The sequence below is a fragment of the Loxodonta africana genome, chromosome 1 (assembly GCF_030014295.1).
Source record: "Loxodonta africana isolate mLoxAfr1 chromosome 1, mLoxAfr1.hap2, whole genome shotgun sequence".
Classification (NCBI taxonomy): domain Eukaryota; kingdom Metazoa; phylum Chordata; class Mammalia; order Proboscidea; family Elephantidae; genus Loxodonta; species Loxodonta africana.
Window position 1 is genome coordinate 28,273,321 of NC_087342.1, and position 27,358 is coordinate 28,300,678.

General features: G+C 41.2%; 1 pseudogene; it reads right to left on the reverse strand.

The window, feature by feature from the left end:
* Positions 1–8,113: 8,113 nt before the first annotated feature.
* On the reverse strand, positions 8,114–24,106 carry LOC100663241 (fetuin-B-like; annotated as a pseudogene).
* Between the last annotated feature and the right edge of the window lie 3,252 nt (positions 24,107–27,358).

Consider the following 27,358-nt stretch of genomic DNA (forward strand, 5'->3'; position numbering starts at 1 on the left):
AATTTAAATAAGAAAGCATATGTAAAGCAACCAATGCAAGTCTTGACATAGAGCAGATGCCGAATAATGGTACTAGAGGTTGCTACCAGTGTACCTAGGAAGAAGTTTGGGGCACCTGTGTGTCATCCCAGTTCCCTGTGACCATTGAAGCATGCCAAAGTGAACCTCAGCTGTCCCCTTGGCTCCATGTAGAAGAGGACTGTGGTGGGGGCAGAAGTCAAGCAACTGAGCGCTCATTCCAGGAGAGGGGTTGGGGGGAATACAGTATTGGGCAAGAGGTTCAGCATGGATGGAGCTGGGCAAAGATCATTCTCACCCCCCAAGAAACTAATATACCCTTATCGAACCAACCTCCATAGCAACAGAGGCCAGCAGCCCAGGTTCCCTCCCACTGCCAATAAGTGGCCAGTCACTTAAGCAGCATCTTCTTCCTTGCTCTTTTCTCTATAGTAAGGGAAAGTAAGGACCTGTGAGGTTTATAGCAGTGCTTCTCAGCCTTGGCTTTATATTTAGAATCACCTGAAACCAAACCAAAAACCAAACCAGTTTCTGTGGAGTCCATTCTGACTCATGGAGACCCCATGTGTGTCAGGATAGAACTGTGCTCCAAAGGGTTTTCAATAACTGTGATCTTATGGAAATGGATTACCAGGACTTTGTTTTGAGGTGCCTCTGGGTGGACTCAAACCACCACCCTTTTGGTTGGCAGCTGAGAGGGCTGTTTGCACCACACAGGGACTCCAGAATCAACAAGAAGCTTAAAAAAAAAAAAAAAATTCTAACACCCAGGCTTCCCCCAGAGCAATTTAATCAGAATCTCAGGCATTGGTATGTTTAAAAGCTCCCCACAGGTGATTTCAGTGTGCAGTCAAGATTGAGAGCTACTGGACTCTAGACAGAATCTGAAGGGAGAGAGGGAGCTTGAAGAAAGAAGGGAAGGGGTGGGGGGATGCGTATGAAGAGTTGACTTCCCCTTCCCATGTCACAAACTAGTTTAAAGAGTGCTAGAAGTGGAACCCTGGTGGTGCGGTGGTTAAGAGCTCCGGTGCTAACCTTAGCACCGGAGCTCTTAACCACCGCACCACCAGGGTTCCACTTCTAGTTCAAATCTACCAGCTGCTCCTTGGAAACCCCATGGGGTAGTTCTGCTCTGTCCTCTAGGGTCACTATGAGTCGGAATCGACTTGAGAGCAATGGGTTAGAAGTGGAAGAGACAAGTTTTAAATTATGTTTGAGATTAATTTTTTAACAATAACAACACGAGCCTTTACATACCAAAATGGGTCTGTTGCAGCATGACTCAGACTGGCAGGAATAGTGTGGAATATGGCCGAAGTGTTGTTAGAGACTCCAACCCAGTGGGGCAGGAGGAAGGCAATTGGATTAAAACAATAATTTAAGGAGCTCAACTCACTGAAACACAAAACAGTTTTTGTTTTAATGACTAGCTTTCCCCTGCCCCACTGGGTTGCAGCCTCTTTAAAACACCGCTAACTTGTTTCCCATGGCGACGACTTTTTTTTTTTTCAATTTCTTATTATATATAGAAACCCTGGTGACACACTGGTTAAAGCACCTGGCAGCTAATCAAAAGGTTGGTGGTTTGAACCAGGCCTCTGAAGGATTCGAAGGGTTTAGTACTTGCCCACGAAAACGAGGCCAATGCACGCATTACTTAGCAACCAAATCTGTTGCCCATGGGATTTTGACCTGAGTGGGAAACAAATAGCAGTGCCCTGGTCAAAGATGGCGGCTGCTGTGCAGCGTTAAATGTGTGTTGCTTTCTGCAGCCCTGTCAATGATCCAGTCTCCTGTATGGATCCTCAAAGTCTGGGCACCGCTGTTTGTTTCCTAACCAAAGTAATAATAAGAATAACTAAACTCATTGCTGGGGAGTTGATTCCGAGACATAGTGACCCTATAGGACAGAGTAGAACTGCCTCATACTGTTTCCAAGGAGCAGCTGATGGATTCAAACTGCCCACTTTTTGGTGAGCCTCAGAGCTCTTAACCACTTTGCCATCAGAACTCCATTTTGCCTGAAAATCTCATGGGCAACAGATTTGGTTGTTATGCAACACTTACCCTATCCTCGTTTACTTTGGCAATTAGTGAACTTTTCCAAACCCATTCAAAGCCTTAGTTTGAACCCACCGGCCTCTCTGTGGGAGGAAGATGTAGCAATCTTCTTCTGTAAAGATTAAAAAACAAAAAAAAAAACCAATCCCTTTGGCATCGAGTCAATTCTGACTCACAGCGACCCTATAGGACAGAGTAGAGCTGCCCCATTTGGGCTTCCAAGGTGCACCTGGTGGATTTGAACTGCTGACTTTTTGGTTAGTAGCTGTAGGTTCTTAAACCACTAAGCCACCAGGGTTTTCCCGTAGAGATTACAGCCTTGAAAACTCTATGGGGCTGTTCTACTCTGTCCTATAGGGTCTCTATGAGTGGAAATTGACTTGAGGGCAATAGGTTGTTATGTATGATTTAAATCATGCGTTTTCCGTAAGGACTTTCCCTTCAGAATGATTATTTTAAAAGATCACATGACACTGCATGTTATACATATATGTAATTAACTTTACCTTGTATTTGACCATGTGTGTTGTTTCCAGGAGCCCTGGTAGTACGGTGGTTAAAAGCTTGCCTGCTAACCAAAAAGTCAGCAGTTCAAAGCCACCAGCCACTCCTTGGAAACCCTATGGAGCGGTTCTACTCTGTCCTATAGGGTCCTTATGAGTTGGAATCAGCTCGAGGGCAACAGGTTTGGTATTGTTTCCAATTATTTGTTCTTATAGGAAATAGTAAAATGAGTGTTCATGTGACCGATTATTTCTTTCAGAATACTGAATCAGTGATTTTTATAACTGATAAAATCAGATAATTTTGTAATGTTCTTTTTTTTTTTTTAATAATAGAACTCATTTTTAAAGCTTTTAATACCACATAACAAGAAATGCCCACATCCTGAAGTTTCAGGAAAGAAGATTAATGTTAAAGTGGTTTTCCAGCCACAGATTATTTGGACACAAGGGCCTCAGATGATTAATGATTGCAGTCTTTTGAGACTATTCGATTAGCTTGTCCCCATGGAGTTTGCAGAGTAGGAACAAAAGGTCAAGGACGGAGAGCTAAGTAAACTACATCCAAGAGGTGAGTGGAAGAAAGGAACCCCAGGAAAGGGGCCTGAGGAGAGGGACTAGGAATGTTGGAGGAAAACCTGGACGCTGTGGTACAAAGTCTACCTGAGAAAGCTTCAGGAAACTGGGAGGGTCAGCATTGCCAGATGTTTCAGAGATGGTAAGCAAATTCAAACGCAAATGCTTCCTTTGAATTTAGTGATAAGGAGCCATGGTGGCGCAACAGTTAACCACTCTGCTGCTAACCCGCCCAGCCATTCTGTGGGAGAAAGATGTGGCAGTCTGCTTCCATAAAGATTACAGGCTTGAAAACCCTATGGGCAATGTCATCACCCAGTGCAGTAATTCAAGGTTTCGCACCCACCATGGACCTCCTGCTGTACCAGACCCTACGGAATCCTTAGTAATTCTTCTAAATTTTTTTGTGTTTTAGGTGGAAGTTTACACCACAAATTAGTTTTTTATTCAAAAATTCTATGCACAAATTGTTTTGTGACATTAGTTGCAATTCCCTAAGTGTGCTTAGTAATGTTTTTTGTACTAACGTTACTCATAAATCATAAATCCCATATATAACTCCTTTTCCTTTAATTACTACTTCATTCTCAAAAGTTATTGATATACCTTCACAAATACTAATTACCACATTATTGTAGCTAAAATACCAGAAAAAAATTTAAAAAAAATTTTTTTTTATTGTGCTTTAACTGAAAGTTCACAGTTCAAGTTAGTTTCTCATACAAAAATTTATACACGCAGTGTTAGGTGACCCTAGTTGCTCTCCCTATCGTGTGACAGCACATCCCTCCTTTCCACCCTGTATTTCCCTTGTCCATTCAACCAGCTCCTGTCCCTTTCTGCCTTCTCACCTTGCTTCCAGACAGGAGCTGCCCATTTAGTTTCATGTATCTACTTGAACTAAGAAGCACACTCTTCACAAGTATTTCATGTCTTATAGTCCAGTCTAATCTTTGTCTGAAGAGTTGGCTTTGGGAATGGTTTCAGTTTTGCGCTAACAGAGAGTCCAGGGGCTATGTCTTCTGACATCCCTCCAGTCTCAGTCAGACCATTAAGTCTGGTCTTTTTACTAGCATTTGAGTTCTGCACCCCACTTTTCTCCTGCTCCATCAGGGACTCTCTGTTGTGTTCCCTGTCAGGGCAGTCATGGGTGGTAGCCAGGCACCATCTAGTTCTTCCAGTCTCAGGCTGATGGAGCCTCTGGTTTATGTGGCCCTGTCTGTCTCTTGGGCTCATTTTTTCCTTGTGTCTTTGGTGTTCCTCATTCTCCTTTGCTCCAGGTGTGTTGGGACAATTGATGCATCTTAGATGTCCACTTGCTAGCTTTTAAGAGCCCAGATGCCACTCACCAGTGGGATGCAGAACATTTTCTTAATAAACTTTGTTATGCCAATTAACCTAGATGTCCCCTGAAACCATTGTCCCCAGACCCTGCCCCTGCTACTCTGTCCCTCAAAGTGTTTGGTTGTATTCAGGAGGTTTCCTTGCTTTTGGTTTCGTCCAGTTGTGCTGACTTGCCCTGTAGTGTTGTGTTGTCCTTCCCTTCACCTAAGATAATTCTTGTCTACTACCTAGTTAATGAATACCCCTCTCCCTTCCTCCCCACCCTAGTAACCATCAAAGAATGTTTTCTTGTGTTTAAACCTTTTCTTGAGTTCTTATAATAAAAAAAAAATAGTGGTCTAATATTTGTCCTTTTGCGACTAATTTCACTCAGCGTAATTCCCACAGATTCATCCATGTTATGAGATGTTTCACGGATTCGTTGTTCTTTATTGTTTCGTAGTATTCCATTGTGTGAATATACCATAATTTGTTTATCCATTCATCCGTTGATGGGCACCTAGGTTGTAAAACACCAGAAAATTTTACAAAATTGGTGACTATAACAACACTGGGAGCAACGAAAAAACAGCTTGGGCTTGTAGTGCATGCAGACCAAATCAGGTGATTTGAAGCGTCATTGTGATTGCGTAATAATGACAGCTCTGACCAGAGGGCATTAGAAGGTTCAAAAAGTAAATTAGCATAGAGTTTTAGTCTTGCACGTATATTGATACATGTGAAATGGGCTTATGAAAAGTGTTTTTGTTGTTATAACTAACTACAGGGCTGTTTTTATAAAAAATAATAAATATCTGTGGAAACTCTGCACAAAAATTTTATAGACAGCTATTTTGGTGTCAACCCCTCTGACAGTGTCACCCAGTGAGATCCACACCCTGTACTCCCCTATCAATGCCACTGCTTATGGGGCAGCTCTACTCCATCCTATAGGCTCACTATGAGTTGGAACCCACTCCATGGCAATGGGTTTGGGTTTTTGTTTTGTTTTGTTAGGTGCCATGAGTTGATTTTCTACTCATAACAACCCCATGTGACAGAGTAGAACTGCCCCACAGGGTTTTCAAGGTGTAATATTTATGGAAGCAGATTGCCAGGCCTTTCTCCCACAGAACCACTGAGTGGGTTTGAACCACCAAACCTTCAGTTAGCAGCTGAGCACTTAACCACTGCCCCACCCAAACCAAAATCAAACCCATAGCTGTAAGTCAATTCTGACTCATAGCAACTCTATAGGACAGAGTAGGACCGCCCCATAGGGCTTCCAAGGCTGTAATCTTTTTTTTTTTTTAATAATGTTTATTGTGCTTTAAGTGAAAGTTTACAAATCAAGTCAGTTTCTCACATAAAAACTTATATACACCTTGCTACATACTCCCAATTACTCTCCCCATAATGAGAAGGCTGTAATCTTTATGGAAGCAGACTGCTACATCTTTCTTCCAAGGAGTGGCTGGTGGGTTCAAATGGCTGACCTTTTGGTTAATCGCCTAACTCTTAACCACTGTACCACCAGGGCTCCTTAAAACCAAAACCAGTTGCTGTGGAGTTGATTCCAACTCACAGTGACTGTCATGGATTGAATTGTGTCCCCCAAAAATATGTGTCAACTTGGTTAGACCATGATTCCCAGTATTGTGTGGTTGTCCTCCATTTTGTGATTGTAATTTTATGTTAAAGAGGATTAGGGTGGTATTACAATACCACCCTTACCCAGGTCACACTGTAAAGGGAGTTTCCCTGGGGTATGGCCTGCACCACCTTTTATCTCTCAGGAGATAAAAAGAAAAGGGAAGGGAGCAGACAAGGGGTCATCATACCACCAAGAAAGCCAGGAGCACAGCATGTCCTTTGGACCTAGGGTTCCTGCACCTGAGAAGCTCCTCTACCAGGGGAAGATTGAGGGCAAGGACCGTCCTCCAGAGCCAACAGAGAAAGAAAGCCTTCTTCTGGAGCTGACACCCTGAACTTGGACTTTTAGCCTACTTTACTGTGAAGAAATAAATTTCTCTTTGTTAAAGCCATCCATTTGTGGTATTTCTGTTACAGCAGCACTAAATAACCAAAATAGTGACCCTATAGGACAGACAAGAACTGTCCCATAGGATTTTCTAGGTGCAATTTTTTTTAATAAACTTTTAATTTTATAATTGTTTGGATTTACAGAAAATTGCAAAGACAATATAGGGAGTTCCTGTGTGCTCCTCACCCAGTTTTCCCTTATGTTAGTATCTGTGTGTGTGTGTGTGTGTGTGCGTGCGTGCATGCGTGTGCGCTTTAGGTAGTTTACAAAGTAAATTAGTTTCCCATTTGATGGTTTGTACATACAGTGTGTCATGACCTTGATTTCATTTCCCATAATACATCAGCAATCTCCCCATTTCTGCCCTGGGTTCCCCATTTTCTTTTGTCCTAGTTTTCTACCTCTTCCTGCCTTCCATCTTTGTTTTTGGGCAGATAATGCCCTTTTGATCTTGTAGAATTGATTGTTCTAAGGAATACATTCCTCTCAGGCGTTGTTGCTTATCTTATGTGCTTGCCTGTTGTTTGGCTGGGAGGTGGTTTCTGGGAATAGCTTCCTTCCCAGGTCAGGAGGGTGTCTTAGGGCCACAGTCTCAGGGGTTCCTCCACTCTCTGTCAGACCAGCAAGCCTGGTCATATTTGTGAATTTGGTTTTTGTTTCACAGTTTTCTCCAGCTCTGTCCAGGACCCTCTGTTGTGATCCCAGTCAGAGCAGTTGGTAGTGGTGGCCGGGCACCATTTAGTTCTTCTGGCCTTGGGGTCATGTATGCTGTGGTTCATTTGGTTCATTAGTCCTTTGGATAATTGCTCCCTGAGTCTTTGATCTCCTTCTAGGTATAATCTTTACAGAAGAAGATCGCCAGAACTTTATCCTGAATAGCCCTGAGAGGATTTGAACAGTCAACCTTTTGGTTAGCAGCCAAGCACTTTACCACTGCACCACCAGGGATCCTCAGGCCATCGTTAGGGAATGCCAATTTGGTTATGAAGACAGAAAATTCACCAACTGCAACAGTTGCTGTCTAGTGTCCCTACTGTGCTCAGCCCAGTATAGGCAAACTTCTCTCCATGTGCCCCCCACTCCAAGTCAGTGCCCCAGTTCTGAGACCCAGAGACTCTGGGCAAATGAAAAGAGAGAGAGGGCTGAAACAGCTCAGGCAGTGCCCACATAAGACCTGATGATATAGTTAGAGTGGATGAACAGTGTAGAGGCTAAACCTCTCTACTTGGTCTTGTTTTTTTTTTTATATCACGGCATTAGCGACAGTATCTTTAATCACAGCTTTAATACAGAGATTTGTATATATCTTTAGGGTGAAAGGATAAAATCTTTTATAAGTAAGAGGTTGAAGACACAAAGAGGCATCTCTCCATGGCACAAGGCCTTGGGCAGGTGAGGGGGATGCAGCCAGGAATATAGGAGACAGTCCCATTATCTCCACTCCAAGCCAACATGATCGAGACCAAGGCAGGTCAAAAAACAAACTTTATTAGCCACTGTCAGCATTTGAATTCTCTCTCTTTCCCTTCCCCACAACTCGTATTCTCACGTAGGGCACCCTTACCCTGGAGAATCCTCTAAGTGATCCTCATAGTGGGAGAACAAGAGAGTTGCCCACCTGGGCTGGCCCTGGGCACTCAGGAGAGCGGTGCTGTCTTTTGGAGAAAGGCAGGACAAGCAGCTTCTCCTTCACTGGCCACAGGAAGAGGAAGGAGACATCCAGTTCTTCTCCCAGGGGGTTGGTGGTCAGGTCCAGCTGTACAGGGAAGGCCTCATGAAGGTCCTTTTCCTGGGAACCTTCTGGCTTCCCATCATCCAAGTCAGGGAGGTACTGGATGGGTTGGTGGGAGCAGTGCCTTCCTGCTGGGACTCCTCCACCTTGGGGAAGTTCTTAGGCTCCTGCTTAGCAGCAGAGTTTTCACCTTCTGGAGCAGAAGCCTGAAATAACATTTTCAAATGTAGAGTGTCATAAGGAAAGCCCTGCTATGCTTGGTTTCAAGCTAAGCTGTTCTGTGCCTTTCTGATGTAATAGTTCAAAGGGAGACTGTGAAGGGCCAAGTCTCCTGGTTAAAGACTTGGAAAGTAAAAGAGATAAAAGCCAGAGGTCTTTCAGAGCAGTGGAAACTATTGCAAGTCTCAAACATTGCAGAAATGACCAAAAGCCCAGAGAGTTAAAGGACTTGCTTAAATTCCCAGTGAGCTCATGTCCCTGCTCTCACTGTGGTCCCAACAGACACGTTTTATTAGTTGTTTATTCTGTGCCAGGCCTTGTGCAGCATCCCTCATGCAGGTCCTCTCACCGGTTTCTCACAGGGACCTGAAGGTGTTAAGCTTTCAATTCCATTCTACAGATGAGGCAACTGAGGCCCGGAGTGATAAGTACTGTCCCTGATCACACAGTTCACAGGTGGCAGAGCAGGACTGGAACCCAGCTTGCCTGTCTCAACTACCCTCTCAACTATTTCAGGCTGCCTCATAATAAGTGCTCAATAAATATTTCTGGAAAGGGATTGAATGTTTCTATGGAAACAAGTTCTTCCTACAGTTCTGAGTAAGATTTCTTTGGGACACTGAACTGAATGTCCCAGAGACCTTTTGCCCCAAAGCTAATAGGCTCTTGTGTCTGTAGGGCTCTTCCTTACTGGGAAGGACCACACTGTGGCTGAAACAAAGCGGGACAAGCCTTTGACTAGCTACCCTGTAGACGTGGCCATAGGGTAGCCCTAGTAAAGTGGAAATCATGGGTCTTGGGAAAACAAAAGGAGGGAGTGGGGTAGGAACAGCTGAAATATAGACAACTTTCTCTTTTCTTCACAGAAACACAATCGTTAGATTGAAAAATACCTGTGATTCAAAGAATTCACATTCTGCAGAAACAGACGTTTTCATGTCTGTTTTAATCAGTTGACCTTTACACAGACCAACGGGCTACAAGAAAGAGAAAACACAATGTCATCTGAGTATGAACATGATTGTCATTGTTACATTTTTAATTGCTGTCACGTTGATTTCAACTCAAGGCAACTCCATGTGAAATGATCGTAACTAAAAATCAAGTTGCTTTCTTTTTGGGTAGACAAACAGCCAATCAGCATTTTTAGGCTCCAATAATTTTTTTTTTTTAATGTAATAGGCAGGCACTGAGCCAATTCTCTTTAGTTCACCACGAACAAGTAGTCACCCAAACTGGGCTGAATTGCCTCCAACAGTAGGAAACTCAAGTATTTATTTAGGAACAAAACACTCATTATTAGAAGCTTCTTTGTATTGAGCTGAACGCTGTGAGTATACAACTTGTACCTCTCAGCTTTAGTGATACCCTTGAGTCAGTTAGAAAAAAGTTTTTTTCGTCTTTTATATAGCAACCCTTTATGTATGTTCCATTTCTGTCTTCTCAAAGTCACAGCTCCTTCAACTTCTCTCTAATTTAAAACAAAACAACATTTCTACTGCAAAATGTAAACACAAAAAGAAAATAGAAAAGACCTATAACTGTTTGAAAGGTAGCCGTTATCTGCAATGATTTGGTTTCTTTTCTTCCAATCTTCTCACCTATGCACTTACAGTTTTCCTTCTAAAGAAACTGAATTATGTGAAACATGCCATTTTATCGCCCTGTTTTGTCACTTAGTATACTGTGAAAATATTTTTCTGGCATTGAAGAGTCTTTTGTGATCTTTTTTTCTCTTCTTACAACCTTTTTTAAAAAATTGTTGCAACTATGTAAAGAAAACATTTGTCATTTCAACAAACTTCACATGTACAATTCAGTGACATCAGTTATCAACTACAATCTTCTTTTTAGTAACTCCCTGGTATTAATCGGCATTATTTAACCAATTCTCTTTTGTTAGGCAACGAGATTGAATCCAATTTGTTTTTGCTTTGGTTTTACATTGCAGTTAAATCATTTCACATATCCATAGTCACTGCCTTAGGGTAAATCACTGGAACTGGGATTTTGGGGTCATAGCGTATGCACTTTTTCAATGTAAATAGAAGTGTTATAGAATGTTGCCTCGGTTTCTAAAGAAGAGCACCTATGTATATGCACATAGAGCTTACTTAAAGTATAGCTAAACAGGGTTTCTAAACATCACCCTATCACCCATGTCCAGACTGTATGAAGAGTAGAAATTCATAACAGGGGGATAATCCATTAAATTAGGAAGTCCTTAAAGGATGGTGTTTCAGACTTTCCTTCTCCCTTACATCACCAAGTAAATAGGGGAAGGACTCTGAAGAGATTAGAAGTACCTGCACCAAATAGAATCTACCTACTCCCTCCCTGGCTAGGATTTGATGAGGTGCTGTAATTTGCCTACCTGGTGCCGATACTAGAGCGGAGTACAAAGGGAGAGTTTGTGTATGTGCTTGACATGTGAATCCTAGGGTGTAGGGACATATATGTGGTCATGGAGATTGGTGTCTGGTTCTCTCTCAGAGAATTCTGAAGATGAGATCCTCACTAAAGCAGGCCACGTTGGTAGAGTAAGGAGAGGGGCCAGCAATAACGAAACCTGCTTCTGCTGTTTGGTTTAGGAAGAATGTTTGAGGGTGTCATAGGACAAATAAATATCATAGGTAAGCCTCTTTTAAGGATGCAACCAAGGAGTAACCTTTCACGTAAGGGGTATTTAATAGAAAACATCTGCAGGGACTGAATCTGAGAAGGGTGGTTCCAAGAAGTCATGTAATGAAAACATCACCCTGCTAGGAAAAGACCTCTGGATGAATCCACTCCTGTGCCACTTGAGAGAAACAGCACTGGAGCTGGTCTCATAGTAGGCGGTGTTGGCCAAGAGAAAACTGCTATTGTAGACTGAGTTATGTAAAAACACTTTGTACTGTTTTTTGGAATCCTTGCTCCTTCTTTCCAAAGTTGGATGAACCAGAATTAAGCAAGAGAGAGCAGGAGGGAAAGAAGAAAGAAGAGACCTTGATCCCTTCCTCATAGCAGGGCTTCAGCTACATGGAGGAAGAAGCTTTGAATTGGATATGAGCCAGAACTTTTGATTCAGAGTTGACTGAACAGAACTTTTTCATACCTGGAAGTAAGTCTTAATTACTTATAGTGATGTTGTTCTTATTAGTGAAAATGGCCAGAACAATTTTGGATTGGAATAATATGTTATTGAAAAGTCGGGAAGACAGTATGGTAAATGTGTTTTCCCAATTATTCCCTGTGACCCTAATACTCCACGACATATTTTCTCCTTTTCAAAATGGGCGATGGAGAGCTTGACATAACTAATGCCATGATGAACCTATAAGTTTTTTTCTGCCTGCATTTTCCTTTTCACATACTTTTGTTAATGACTTTTTTTGTTCTGTCAGGCCATCTGTGACTTATAACCCCCCACATGAAGACTAGAGCCCAGATGTCTGGCATGTATATCTTTAGCCTGATAAGGAGATTTCCGGCATGTATTTCTTTAGTCTGATAAAGAGTCTCTTGTAATTACCTTGTAATGAATAACTCATCCGGCCATGCCATCTGCAGACTATGTGCCAAAAAGACACTTGTAACTCTTGTAACAGGCATATATAAGCTCCAATTTAAAATTTCCTTTCGGGACTCCATAAAGACAGCCTACCTTGCTGTTGGACTTTCCACTGGTGTCACCCCCTGTATAAACTTTCTCTCTCTTTCCGACCTGGAGTATGTTTCACTGGCTCCACTGCTCCAGAGCAGGGATCCTAATCGGGCAACATTCCCTAAGAAAATTCAGTTACTGGATACAAAAGGCTTTTGAGAGACATGCTTTAGAGTCAAAGACACAAATAGATTGAAAGTAAATGGGCGGAAAAAACGAAACCATACCAATGGTAACCAAAAGAGAGCTTCAATACCTATGAAAATATCAGAAAAAAATTGACTTTAAGACAAAAATTGTTACTAGAGACAAAGAACATTTTATAATGATAAAAGGGTTAATAAGTCAGGAAACTGTAACAACTATAAACATATATTCATATAAAAACAGAGCCCCATTATACAGGAAGGAAAACATTGACATAATTCAAGAGAGAAATAGACAATTCAATGATAACAGTTTGAAAATTCAATATCACTTTCAATAATGGATAGAATAACTAGGCAGATCAACAAGGAAATAGAAGACGCAAACAACATTATAAACCGACTAGATCTAATAGGCACCTATAGAACACTCTACCAACCGCAACAGAATACACATTCTTCGCAAGTGCACATTGAACATTCTCTAGGACAGATGATATGTTAAGGCATAAACAAGACTTAATAAATTCAAAAGGATGGAAATTATGTGAGATAATCTTCAACCACACGAAATGATATTAGAAATCAATAACATGAGGAAATTTAGGAATAGCACAAATATGCGGAAATTAGGTAACACTTTCCTAAATAACCAATGGGTTAAAGGAAAAATTACAAAGACAATTAGAAAATACTTTGAGATAAGTGGAAATGGAAACACAACATATAAAACTTAGAAGATGCAGCTAAAGCATTGCTTCGAGGAAATTTGTAGTGTAAATGCTTGTTTTCAAAAATAAGAACTATCCCAAATCAATAACATAAACTTTCACCCTAAGAAACTAGAAAAAGAAGAGGAAACTATACTGAAAGGAAGCAGAAGGAAGGAAATAATAAAGAGTAGTGTGGAAATAAATGAAGTGATAATAGAAGAAATCAGTGAAGGAGAAAACTGAGTCTTGGAAAAGATGAATACAATTGACAAACCTTTAGCTAGACTGATCATGAAAAAAAGAAAGACGACTCAAATTACTAAAATTGAGAATAAGAGGATATCAATACTACCTTTTCAGAATTAAAAAGCATTATAAGTGAATACTATGAACAAATATATGCCAACAAATTACATAATCTAGGTGATCTGAATAAAATTCCAAAAAGACACGATCTACTGAAACTGACTCAAGAAGTAGAAAATCTAAATAGACCTATAACAAGTAAAGAGATTGAATTAGTAGTAAAAAAAAAAAATTTGCTACAAAAAAAAGCCGAGATCAAGATAGCTTCACGGGTGAATTCTACCAAATGTTTAAAGAGGAATTAACACCAGCCTTCACAAACTCTTCCAAAAAAATGAAGAGGAGGGAACATTTTCCAACTTATTTTATGAGGCCAATATTACTCTTATATGAAAATCAGACAGCCATCACAAAAAAAGAAAAGTATAGATCAATATCCCTTACAAATATAGATGTAAAAATCTCCCACCCCCAAATACTAATAAACTGAATCCAGCATCATATAAAAAGGACTACACCCTATGAATAAGTAGGATTTATCCAAAAAGTGCAAAGTTGGTTTAACATACAAAAAACAATCAATGTAATACACCGTACTAATTGATTAAAGGAAACCCTGGTGGTGTAGTGGTTAAGTGCCATGGCTGCTAACCAAAGGGTCGGCAGTTCGAATCCGCCAGGCGCTCCTTGGAAACTCTATGGGGCAGTTCTACTCTGTCCTATAGGGTCGCTGCTATGAGTCGGAATCGACTCAACGGCACTGGGTCTGGGTTTTAATTGATTAAAGGACAAAAACCACATGACTGTCTCATAAACACAGAAAAAGCATTTGACAGACTCTAACACCCTTTCTTGATAACACTCAAAAATAGAAGGGAATGCTCTCAGCCCGATGAAGGGCAACAGTGAAAAGCCCACAGCTAACTGATTAGTATAAGACTAAATTGCTTTCTCCCTAAAATCAGGAATAAGGCAAAGATGTTTCTCTTGCCACTTCCATTCAACATTGTACTGAAGGTTCTAGCCAGAGCAATTAGGCAAGAAAAAGAAATAAATGGCATTCAGATTGGAAAGGAAGAAGTAAAACATTCTCTATTTGCAGATGATATGATCTTGTGTATAGAAATCTTAAGGAATACACTAGAAAACTCTTAGAGCTAAAAAATGAGTTCAGGAAGGTTACAGGATACAAAGTCAGTACTCAAAAATCAGTTGTTTTTCTACATACTTGCAATGAAAAATCTGTAAGTGAAATTAAGAAAACAATTCCATGTACATTAGCATCAAAGAGAATAAAATACACAGAAATCAATTTACCAAGAGACGTACAAGACATGTACAATGAAAACTACAATCATCATTGAAAGAAATCTTCAATAAATGGAAAGACATTCCATATTCATGTATTGGAAAACAATATTTTAAGGTGACAATGCTTGCCAAATTTATTTTCAGATTCAATGCAATCCCTATCAAAATTTGAACTGACTTCTTTGCAGTAATTGACAAGCCTATCCTAAAATTCATGTGGATATGCAAGGGATCCAGAAAACCTAAAACAATCTTGAATACGAAGAACTAAATTGGACGAATTAGGCTTCCTAATTTCAAAACTGACTACAAAGCTACACTAATCAAGACAATGTAGCACTGGCATAAGGACAGAAGTAGAAATCAATGGAACAAAACTGAGATTTCAGAAATAAACCCATACATTTGTGCTCAATTGATTTTCAAGAAGTGTGCCAAAACAATGGGGGCTAGAAGAGCTTTTTCAACACATGGTATTGGAACAGCTGGATATTCACATGCAAAAGGATAAAGTTGGACCCCTACCTAATAATGTATACAAAAACTAGCTAAAAATGAATCACAGACTTTATGGGTTGAATTGTGTCCCCCCAAAATGCACATCAACTGGGTAGGCCATGATTCCCAGTATTGTGTGATTGTCCACCATTTTGTCATCTGATATGATTATCCTACATGTTATAAATCCTACCTCTATGATGTTATTGAGGTAGGATTCAATCTACAAGTCTAGGTTGTGTCTTAAGCCAATCCCTTTTGAGATATAAAAGAGAGAAGCAAGCTGGGAGACAGGAGAACCTCATGCCGCCAAGAAAGTAGAGCTAGGAGGGCATGTCCTTTGGATCCGTGGTCCCTGTGCTGAGAAGCGCCTAGAGCAGGAGAAGATTGATTACAAGGACCTTCCTCCAGAGCTGATAGAGAAAGACTGTCCCTGAAGCCCATGCTCTGAATTCAGACTTCTAGCCTACTAGACTGCGAGAGAACAAACTTCTGATTGTTAAAGCCATCCACCTGTGGTATTCCTGTTATAGCAGCACTAGGTAACTAAGTTCTAAATGCAAGAGCCAAAACTATAAAACTCTTAGAATGAAACATAGAAGTAAATGTTTGTAACCTTGGATTAGGCAATGTCTTCTTTAGACATGATAGCAAAGGACATGCAACAAAAGAAAATACAGGTAAATTGTACTTTGTCAAAAGTAAAACCTCTTATACTCCATAGAAAACCATTAAGCAAATGAATAAACAACCCGGAGAGTGGGAGAAAATATTTGAAAATCATATGTCTGATAAGGGAGTTTGTATCCAGAATATATAGAGAACTCATAATTCTAAAATAAAAAAAGATAAAAGAAAAAACAGTTAAAACATGGGCAAAGGATTTAAGTAGATATTTCTCCAGAGAAGACATACAAACAGCCAACAAGCATGTGAAAAGATGTTTGACATCATTAGCCATCAAGGAAATGCAAATCAAAACCATAATGAAATATCAGCTCACACCTAGTAAACAAATAAACAAAAAAAACCCGTTGCCATCCAGTCAATTCCGACTCATAGCAACCCCACAGGACAGAGTAGAACTGCCCTATAGAGTTGCCAAAGAGCACCTGGTAGATTTGAACCGCTGACTGAGATAAGGAAGAAACTACGACTGAACCCCTAGACAAGAGCCCTGCAACACCTGCAACTTGCAACTTACTTACAATACTGTGTGTTTGGCTAATGACATAAAACCCCCATCCTGAAATGTGCGATAAGGAAAGAACAATGTACTCCCTTGTGAGATGTTTTTCAGAAGGACCCGCTCGACCTGGTCCCTGGAACATGGGCAGACACCTGCAAGGTGACCAAGATAACCACAGATGACTTCTGCCTGATGCAAGTACCCGAGACAGGAATTGAACCCGCACCACAGGAGGGACTGCACAGGTGCAACACTCTATAATAAGTGTTGCCAGCCTTCCCAGAAGCCTTTGTCGTGGACACCATCTTACCGGCATTGCGCAGATCAGGAACTAAAGAGCCACGTCAGACTGCTTATACCAAAAAAGGAATTATCTGTGAAATCCTACCACTGATTCACTATTACCTCACTTCCATATCTTAGCAAGCAATAAAAGCTGGAGACAAAGATTTGTGCCCCGGCGTAGCCTGCTAGAGTGCTCTGCGCGGGGCTGGTGTTTGGCTGTGCAGTGCTTTCAGTTCCTAGTACAGGCTTTCCTTTTAAAAGCCAGCCAAGTCTCCCTGAGTAATTCTTTTCTTGTGGGCAAGACAAGGACTTAAATTTTGGGGGTCCATGAGTCCCAGACTGTTAACACTGACCTTTTAGTTAGCAGCCATTGGGCTTAACCACCATGCCACTAGGGTATCCCATGCCTAGTAGGGTAGCTATAACCATAAAGACAGACAATAACAAGTGTTGCCAAGGATGTGCAAAAACTGGAAAACTCAGATTGCAGATGGGATTGTGAAATGGTTCAGCGACTTTGGAAAGGAGTCTGACAGTTCCTCAAAAGGTTAAAGATAGAGTTGCCACATGACCCAGCAATTCCACTCCTAGGTATATACTCAAGAAAAATGAAAACACAAACTTTGTCCATGAATGTTCATAGAAGCATTATTTATAATACCCGAAACGTTTAAATAACCCAAGTATCAATCATCTGATCAATGGATAAAGAAAATGCAGCCTATCAGCGATAAAGAGGAAAAAAGTAGTCATACATGCTACAATATGGATGAACCTTAGAAAACATTATGCCGAGTAAAAGAAGCCAAATACGAAAGACCATTGTATGAATCCCCTTATATGAAATATTCAGGATAGGCGAAGCCATAGAAACAAAACTTAGATTAGCAATTGTCAGGGCCTGGGGGAGAGGGAAGTTGGGGAATGGCTGCTGTCGTGAATGGAGTTTATTTTGGGATGATGACAACATTCTAAAATTTGAAAGCGGTGATGGTGACCCAAATTTGTGAATATACTAAAAAACCACTAAATTTTACAACTTAAAAGGGTAAATTTTATGGTTTGCAAATTATATCTTAAAAAACCTTGGTACATAAGTAAATAAGGGGAAGAAAGGCTTTCAACACCTTTTCACCCAATTGTGGTCAAACACACCATGTCAATTACATTTCCACTGGGTGTGTTTCAGATAGTTTCAAGCCCCCTCCCCATCTTGGATGCATCCCTTTGAATGAAGGCCTGTTTGACTTTGTCCTTCTTAAAGGGTAATCCTTGGAACAGGGCACCGTGCTATATTCCAAATGTTAACAGGATTTGTTCAGACCAAAGAAGGACCATCAGCAACTACTGCAGAGATTCTGTCCATGTTTTTACTGTCCCCCATGATCACTTTCTGCAGCTACATCACATGGTTGAATAAAACCCCTGATTTGTATCTGAGCCTGCCTTATCTCTAACTGGTCGGTGAGCTCCTTAATGGGACATAAGACACCTGAAGCTTTACAATACCTTGTACATAATTGATGCTCAGCCAATACGTATAGATGATCTGTGAACACAACTCTTAAATTATGAAGACACTCAAGAACACTCACCTTAGAGTCTAAGAGTTGAAGCGAGCAGCTGCTGGCCTGGGATTTGGTACGTGGTGACTCTTTAATGAAATACTCCACAAAGTAAGCAGGGCCAACCATCCACTGTTATGAAGAGTTTGAGAAAAAAAAATAATCAAGCCTTTCCACACAGGGACACAACTCAGGTTTGGAGGCCCCTGTTTATAAAAACCAAACATCCCCAGAGTGAGGGTCAACACATCAACCTGTTGTCCCCTGCAAGTTTCCACACTTATTCAACTATGTTTTATGATTTGTTAATTAGAAACTATCATCACCATATCTTTATTCCCTTTTTAAGAATTTGAATGTGTCCTAAATTTTTTCCCTTGGTGAGTTTTTCTATCCTCCAACAGAATTCCCTTTTAGATAAGTTTTTCTCTATTGGATAGAGAAATCAACACAACCCAAGTAGTAATGAGCCTCTATTTCCTCAAACTCATAAAACTAAGCTTCCACTGCAGGCCTTAATATGGAGTAGAAGTTGGCTTGCTAACTGGTCCATGGTCAGTTAGATATGAGAATGTAGTACCAGGTGTCATGGATTGAATTGTGTCCCCCCAAAATATCTGACAGCTTGCCTAGGTCATGATTCCCAGTACTGTATGATTGTCTGCCATTTTGTCATCTGATGTGATTTCCCTGTGTGTTGTAAATCCTATCACTATGATATAATGAGATGGATTAGTGGCAATTGTATTGATGAGATCTAAAGATTAGATCATGTCTTAAGCCAATCTCTTTTGAGATATCAAAGGGAGGAGCGAGCAGAGAGACTTGCGGACCTCGTGTCACCAAGAAAGCAGTGCCGGGAGCAGAGTGCGTGCTTTAGACCTGAGGTTCCTGAGCTGAGATGCTCCCAGACCAAGAGAAGACTGATGACAAGGACTTTCCTCCAGAGCTGACAGCCTGAATTTGGACTTGTAGCCTACTAGACAGTGAGAGAATAAATTTCCCTTTCTTAAAGCCATCCACTTGTGGTATTTTTGTTATAGCAGCACTAGATGACTAAGACACCAGGAAATAACGAACCTGAATAGAATCCCCAAGGAGACAATGAGTCCATTTCCTTTCTTGCCCTAAAGCCAATGAAGATAAAGCTGAGTCACATGACTCTTATCGAAGTGCCACGGAATAACTCAGAAACCATAGCATGATACAATGTTCTTCAGGTCTACCAAAGTAGGAACTATAGAGAAAGAACGTCTTCAGTTATTACCAAAAAGAAAGCCTTGGTATTCTACACCTAGCTTAAGAATCTATAGCAACAGTGTGAGACACATCTTATGTGTAACTGGCTTGGGCATTTTAGCTTTACTTGGCTGGAAGCCCTGGTGACTTTGATGAGAGACTACTGCTTGGAGGTGCTTTCACTGTTGTATTTTACAAGTGACTTGGTAGCAGCTTCCAAAACACTGGGATCTGACAAGTCAGTGTGGCTGGGTCTGGGACAGTCAGGACACCTACTGCCAATCATTGGAAAAACTGTTGAAGTGAAAGAGACCAATTTAAAAATAATGCTCCTGGTTGTAACCAACATCGCGGAACAATATATGTATAAATTTTTGAGTGAGAAATTAACTTGAGCTATAAACTTTCACCTAAAGCACAATAAAAAAAGGAATTGAAGATTGTCATAGCCATTTGGAAATAAAAGTAATTATTCCAATCCCTACTTTTAAAATAGTTTATTAAGCACCTAGTTGTATAAATTACTAGTATATAGTATTTGTACATTTGATCACAGCCCCGATTGCTCCTAATTTCCTTCCCTATACTGTACTTTATATCATACACAAAAAATACTTGTTCTTCATAATATTTTTTATCATCTTCACTGTCAACACTCAAGGTCAGTAGTTGTCAAACGTTAAAGTGCATCAGATTGCTTTTCCCCACCCCTGGAATTTCTGATTCAATAGGACTGGGACTGGAACCAAGAATTTGCATTTCCAGTAAATTCCTAAGTGATGCTGAAGCTACTGATCAGGATATCACATTGTGAGAACCAGTGTACTAAAAAAACATAAATCACAAACTATTATAAAAACATAAGAAGAAACAAGAACTCAATTGGTTATATGTATTTCGTAAATCTCTACAGGATACATATTAAATTAACAGTAATTTATTCTTTTTAAAGGGAGGGGAGGTGACTGGATTTGATTATAGAAGAAAAGGAAAGATATTTTTCAAATTTGTTCAAAAGAGAATAGATTCATATGCTACTTATATGATTAAGTATAAGTTATGGTTTTTTTATGGTTTAGTTAATGGACTTTTAAATTGTCTTCCTATAAAATCATCCATTGTTTAGTTTATTCATTTATTTGCATATAGTTCTGCAAAAAAAAATTTCTGTAATTATCTAATTTTCTCTGTATGTTTTATTTGTTCAATTCTTATCGACACAAATGATAGGATTTTAGCTACATTGTTCTTTTGACTACAGAATTCTACTTCTTTTACATTAGGGTTAGGAATATAGTTTATGCTGCTTCTATTTTGGAGTAAATTATTGGAGATTTCTTTGTGTTCCCGGGTATGGCAAAACTTTACAGCTATTCCATGACTACATGCAAAGACACATTTTCTTCATATACGAATTTAGAGTTCTGCACATACGTACTTGGAGTTTCGCATTATAGCGTTAAAATCCCCTATATCGTTACCATTTTATTAATCTAAAGTGATGATCTGTAAGTAACGAGGTATACTAAAATCTTCTGACAAAAAGAAACCGATGAATTATGCTTTTCTTTGAAGAAAAATAAATAAAGCTCTTCATTGAATTTCAATGCTATAAATCATATGACCACAATGAAGGCAAAGACCGACAAAGAGCTCATACTCAGTGTTGGCAAGGATGGGGTGAGAAAGGCAATTTTCTGGAAAGCAAGTTAGTTTCCTGCAATGAGCGTGTACTACTTTCATAATTAAAATAAAATCAAAGCAAAATGCATTTGACCTCATACACGTTTATTTATCCTAGGAATTTTGTTTAATAACATAACATGTAGTATATTGATATCAGACCTCTATCCCCCAATGAGGTCCGTAACTTCCATCCTCGTCACGTCTGTAAAGCAGACTGAGTGCTTTACAAGGTTGGGGTTTCACTACTGTCATGTCTTATTCACCTCTTAGGTCCTAACACCTCACATCATGTCTAACCCATGGGTATGAGTTCCAAACGCAGACACCATTTGGCAAAGGCATGTTCAGAGGAGGTAGAGGCATAACCAAGATGCAAAGATTTTAGGGTGCAATGTGTGTTCAGAAAAGAATGGAGCATCCAATTGAGTGGCGTGTAGAGTCAGTGTAGACAGGGAAATAATGGCAGACAGAGCTAGAAAGGGAGTCTGGGGACCAGTTGTAGACATTATGCCATTGGCGGATGGCTAAAAATGCCGGATTTGATGCAGGACAGAACAAAGATTTTGAAAGTTATTTGGGAAGACTGGAAACCCTAACAGCATAGTGGTTAATGCTATGGCTGCTAACCAAAGGACTGGCAGTTCAAATCCACCAGACGCTCCTTGGAAACTCTATGGGGCAGTCCTACTCTGTCTTATAGAGTTGCCATGAGTCAGAATTGACTTGACGGCAACGGAATTGTGTTTTTTTTTTTTTTTTTTGGGTTTTGGGGAAGATTATTTGTGAGAAGTATAGTATAGGCTGATTTTCACATGAAAGGCTAGTACTGGGAACATTAGGAACTTGACCTTGGAATAAATAGGAAGGTAAGATTGGGAGAAAACCTGTATACTCTTGCCATAGTCCCGCTCAATGCTCCTTCTCCATTATTTATTAAAATGAACCATATAAGAGTGATCTCTTACCTGGGCGAAGAGTACAGTTATAGGCAGGTAAATACACAACTCTTCTTGGCTTGTTAACATAAAACATTGCTTTGCATTGACCATAAACCTGGATCCAAAAGATCACATTTTGTGACAATGGAGGGATAAACCATGAATTTCTAGGATACCAAACAAATGGAATTTGGAGATTAAAAAATATATATATGAAACTTAAGTTTCAGTTTTGGTTGTTTTGGGTGGGAGAAAATGGTAGCTGGTCATCAAGCTTGTTTCACCTTCTATTTCTGGCATGCCGGTTGACTATACCTCCAGCCTCCCCCACAGTCAGGTGTGACTTTGTGTAACTGAGTTCTAAGCCCAGGATGGTGAGCTGACGTGATGTGGACCACCTCCAGTTCTGGCCTATAAAGGTTGCCCATGTGCTATCTGTTCTCTCTGCTCCTTTTCTTTCTTAGCTTAATACTGACAAGTATGCCCCCAGGGAGACCATAGCTGAGGATGGCAGAGCCTAGAGCCACCACATGCAAGGAAACTGCCTCTCCAAATCAGCCCTTGAAGGAAAGTTCCCACCTGGTCTGAAACTCATATTTTGAATTTTACATGAGTGAGAAATAACCATCTACCATGATGGACTCATGATGCAAGTTTCAGTTTGTTACAGCAGCTAGCATCACCTTAACAATATCGTTCACAAGAGGGTAAGTAGACTATTTGCTTTTCAAAATCAGAAATGTGCAGTTTGACAAATTTGGTTAAATGACTAGGGAAAGATATGTTGGTTAAAGAGTAATTGCATTTATATCACTCACGTTTATATCAGTGTCTGGGATTCATCTTCTATAAAGTTTCATTCCGATCAATGGAAATAAACCCAAGATAATTGAATAGCAAAGACAAACTGATATTATTTTTAGGCATCTTCTTTGGTCATGTACGAGATAATCATTTTTGAGGCCCTTTCTGTTGTGTGATTCCAGGCAAGTATTTCTCTTTCCATGACACAGGCGGAGCTGTTATACTGTAACCTCTTACCTCAGCTTCATTGAAACAAAACAAACAAAACAACAAGATCTTCCTTCCCTGCTTCTAGAAGAGCCTACCTTAAATCCGCATCCACATTCTTCACCTTCGATCCGTTTTCACAGGTTAAATACTGGTCAGAAGCCAGTAGAAGTCTCCCGGAGGTAGAAGAGTTGGAGTCACCAAACAATTTTTGGGTAACTTAGCAATTCTCGTCTCCATGACCCCAGGGAGACTTCTGGAATGCCCTCTGATTTGTGACACTTTGTCATGTCTATGGCGTTGGAAGAACGACATGGGCACCCTAACAAGGAGATTACGAACTGTAACATTGAAATTATGATAGACTTTGAGCAATCTTCACCCTGTAGGAAGAGGGCAATCTAGCTTCTCTCCCTAGAGCCACTGAGAAGGAGCACTCACCGACTGATGCAACATCTTCACCCCACAGCCCTTCCACAACTTCTTGCTGAGCACATGGCAGTCTGTCTCCAACACATCCAGTGTGAGATAGAACAGGGATCCCGGAGACCATCCTGTGGGACAGGGTGAAGAAATGCACCACAAGCTACATGAAGCAGAAAATCCAAAAGACCTGTTCAATGGCAGTGCCAAAGGACACGATGCTTTGAAGAATCTATAAGGACTGTTGAATACTAGACAGGTGTTAGAGTAGGTTCCTTGGTAGCCCTTGTTCCTAATGACCATAGGAGCATTGTAGTACATGCGGTAGGGGACAGCAGAGCTTTCTCAGCTGGATTTAGAATCTGGCAAGCACCTGCCACTCTGTGTCTCTGGTCCCACCTCCTACCGGCCTCCACAGAACACATGCTCCAGAGGGGACCATCACTTGCCTGTCTGTGTTCCTGGACATCACTGACTCGGTTGAGGCTCAGCACATAGCCGTCCTTTCGGTCCTTGTTGATGTCCTGCAGAGCAAAGCCCGCAACACCCAGCACATCTGAGTCTTTGCAGCCCCGGGAGAGGAGATGCCAGGCCTTGGGGGCCACCAGGGCCACAAACATAGCCCTGCAGCAAGTGGCCAGGGCACAGAGTACCAGCAGCAGGAGCAGATCCATCCTGTGGGGAAGAAGGCCCTGGATGGTCAGGCTATGGAGCTGCCACCTTGGGCTGTGGGCCATTTTAAGGCAGTCTTGAACAGGTTTGTAATCATAATCTGATCTGGTGACCAAATATTGGAACAGGATATTCCTTTGTATCACCTTGAATTCTAAAGGTGGATTTCCTGTGTCAATACTTCAGAATTGGATTTGCCAATGTTTGTAACCTTTGAGCAAGCTCTTATTCATCTGTGTAAACAAATTGAAGTTTCCCAACTCTTCCCTAAGAAATCCTAATAAACATGCTGTCAAGGCTCCTAGAGGTCATGTTGGATCCTGGTTCATGTCTAGTCTTCACCTGAATGAGAATATGCAGGACTGTGGCCATCTCCCCTTCTCTCCTAGCACTTTCCCTCCACAGACCTTCTCAGTCACACTAATATTGTCTCAGGCACGGAGCATGGGGCCACAGTGGTGCTCAGTGAGTTCAGTGTTCCTGGCTGAACCCACGGTCACCATTTCTTATTCTATCAGGAAAGTATCCCAAAACCCTTAGCTACATAGGAGAGGCACAGGTTGTTTCTAAAGCACTTCTAGCATCTGGCTATAAAATGTTCTGTTGATCCTCCTTTAGGTTATTACATCTGATCCTGGAAAGATTACAGCCTAGGAAACCCTATGGGGCAGTTCTACTCTGTCCTATAGGGTGGCTATGAGTCAGTATTGACTTGGCAGCATATAACAACAACAACAGGTTATTTAAGTAGGTCCTAGGTGGCGCAGCTGGTTTGTACTGCCAACCTAAAGGTATTGGTTCCAACCCACCCAGTAGCTCTACTAAAGAAAGGCCTGGTGATCTGCTTCCATAAAGATTATGGTTTTCCTTGAGTTGGTTCTGAATCATGGTGGCTGCATATGTTACAGAGTACTAAGGTTTTCTTGGCTATAACCTTAATGGAAGCAAATCACCAAACCTCTTCTTCCACAATACCACTGGGTGGAATACAACCACCACCATTTAGATTAGCAATTGAGGACAAACCAGTTGTGCCACCTAGGTTACAGCTCAGAAAACCCTATGCAGCAGTTCCACTCTGTACCATTTCGGATCACCATGAATTGAAATCAACTCAAAGGCAACAGATTTGGTTTTCCCCCTCCTCTAGGTTATTTTAAAACTACATTTTTTTTTTAAAGATTTTCTTGTCATATCCAGCTTCTAGAATCATACTCCAAGTCTATGCTGTCTTGAAGGCGGGACCAAGATGGCAAAATAGCCAGATGCTTCCGGTGATCCCTCTTACAACAAAGACACGAAAAATCAAGTGAAACAATTATATTTATAACAAACTAGGAGCCCTGAACATCAAAGGCAAAGTTAGAAAGTGGACTGAGCAGCGGGGGCAAGAGAGGTGGTTCAGGAGTGGAGAGGAGTTACTGGACCTGAATCGTGGAGAGCCCTCAGGCACCATTCCCAGAGTGGCAGTGGCAGTGGGCTGGTACTAGTGTTCGGCTGCAGTTTCCTCAGGGAGAAACAGCCAGCCACACAGCCTACTCACACCTCCAGAACCAGAGAATAACGGCGCCCTCAGCAAAAGCTAAGTACTTGCGTATGTTTTACTGCACCCCCCACCCCCAAGCCAGCTTCAGGGCTGAAATCCCTGGGCCTGAGATAGGCCCTGTTGAGCACCTAGAGCCATCCTCCCAGCCTTGGAGAAGGAAAAAACTTGCAACTGGGGGAAAAGATAATTTGCCAGCTCCACAAACCAGGGGAGCTCAGGACAGAAGCATCTCCTATTCAGGCATAAGCATTCCATGGACTTCGAGTAACTTTCCCCCCTGCATGGACCTGTGTGGGCCTACTTCAGGAGAATAGGCCCTTGCTGACAGACTGCAACTGCTTAAGCTGTGTGGTGGAGAGGTGGATGTTTGATGTTTGACACCGCTTTGCCTATTAAACAGGGTCCACACCTACCCACATCAGGAGCCTAAGGACTCGTGGCTCCATTCAGGTCACCCAACCACCTGCAACAGGTATCCAAGGATAACTGGTACCTCCCAGCCCTTACAACCAAAAGCATTGGGTGCCCATGGTCCGTCTGCAGAGCCCGCCCACCTGTATGCTCTAGGGAACAGGGACATGTTTTCCTTAGAGACACTCAGAGGAAAGTTTTCAGCCCCTGCCTTTGTTCAGAGTGTGACCCCCTGCTGCAACCAGATACTGGCACCTACGCCAAACACCCCGGCTCTTCTAAGGCTACACAACAGAGACTGTACCACATGCTTGATGACCAGCTACCTGGACACCTGAGTTGAATCCACACAAGAAAAATGAATGGACTGATAAGCTCATATACCTGATAATAGCTCTAGCCATCTGGTGGCAGGACGTCAGAGCTCCAAAGGCAAAAATAATCAAGCTAGCTCACTGAAATCTATGCTGTCTTCCAGGGAACTATATAAAAACTAACTCAGTAAAAGATTAAATCCTAAAACTCTGTTTTGTTAAGAGAATGATAATGATCGCACTGAGGGCTGTATTACTAGGGGAAAACTGGGTAGGACTCTTGCTTTTTCAGCTTCTGTTAAGAGTTCAGGAAGGTTCTACTGACTGGGATTGTAACAAAGACAAACACCTTAAAAAGCAAACAAACAAAAAATAAAACCTTGGGTAGTTGGAAATATAGTTACCAAGTCTTGGCCTGAGACGGTGAAGGCGTGGACTGATGAAAACCACGTGACAGCCACAGCTCAGCAATATCAGGCTGGTGCTGCCCTCATAAAAGATGGACTCTGCAGGTGGTTGGTCTGTGTGCTTCTCTCTCTTTTCCCTTTCCTCCTATATCTTGCCTTCCACAAACACTGAATGAATACCGACTCCAGAGAATGCCAAGGCCCAGCACTATTAATAACAAGTAACATTGCTAACTTTGCCTTGTGCACCCGCCTTGTGCTGAACACTGTATGTTCCTTCTCATTTAAGGCCTCCAACCAGCCCAGGCACAGGTGGCACTATTATTCCTCTGTACAGATGAACAAATTGAGGAACAGAGAGCTTAAGTAGCATGCCCCACTTCAACCCTGTCATGGGTTGAATAGTGTCCCCCCAAAATATCTGTCAATTTGGCTAGGTCATGATTCCCTTGTGTGATTGTATGATTGTCTAGATAATGGGGAGCTCCTTTCATTAAGCACTTATGCTCATCAACAGACTTCACCAAAAGAGTAAAAACAGAACCTATAGACTGGGAAAAAAATTTTGGCTACGAC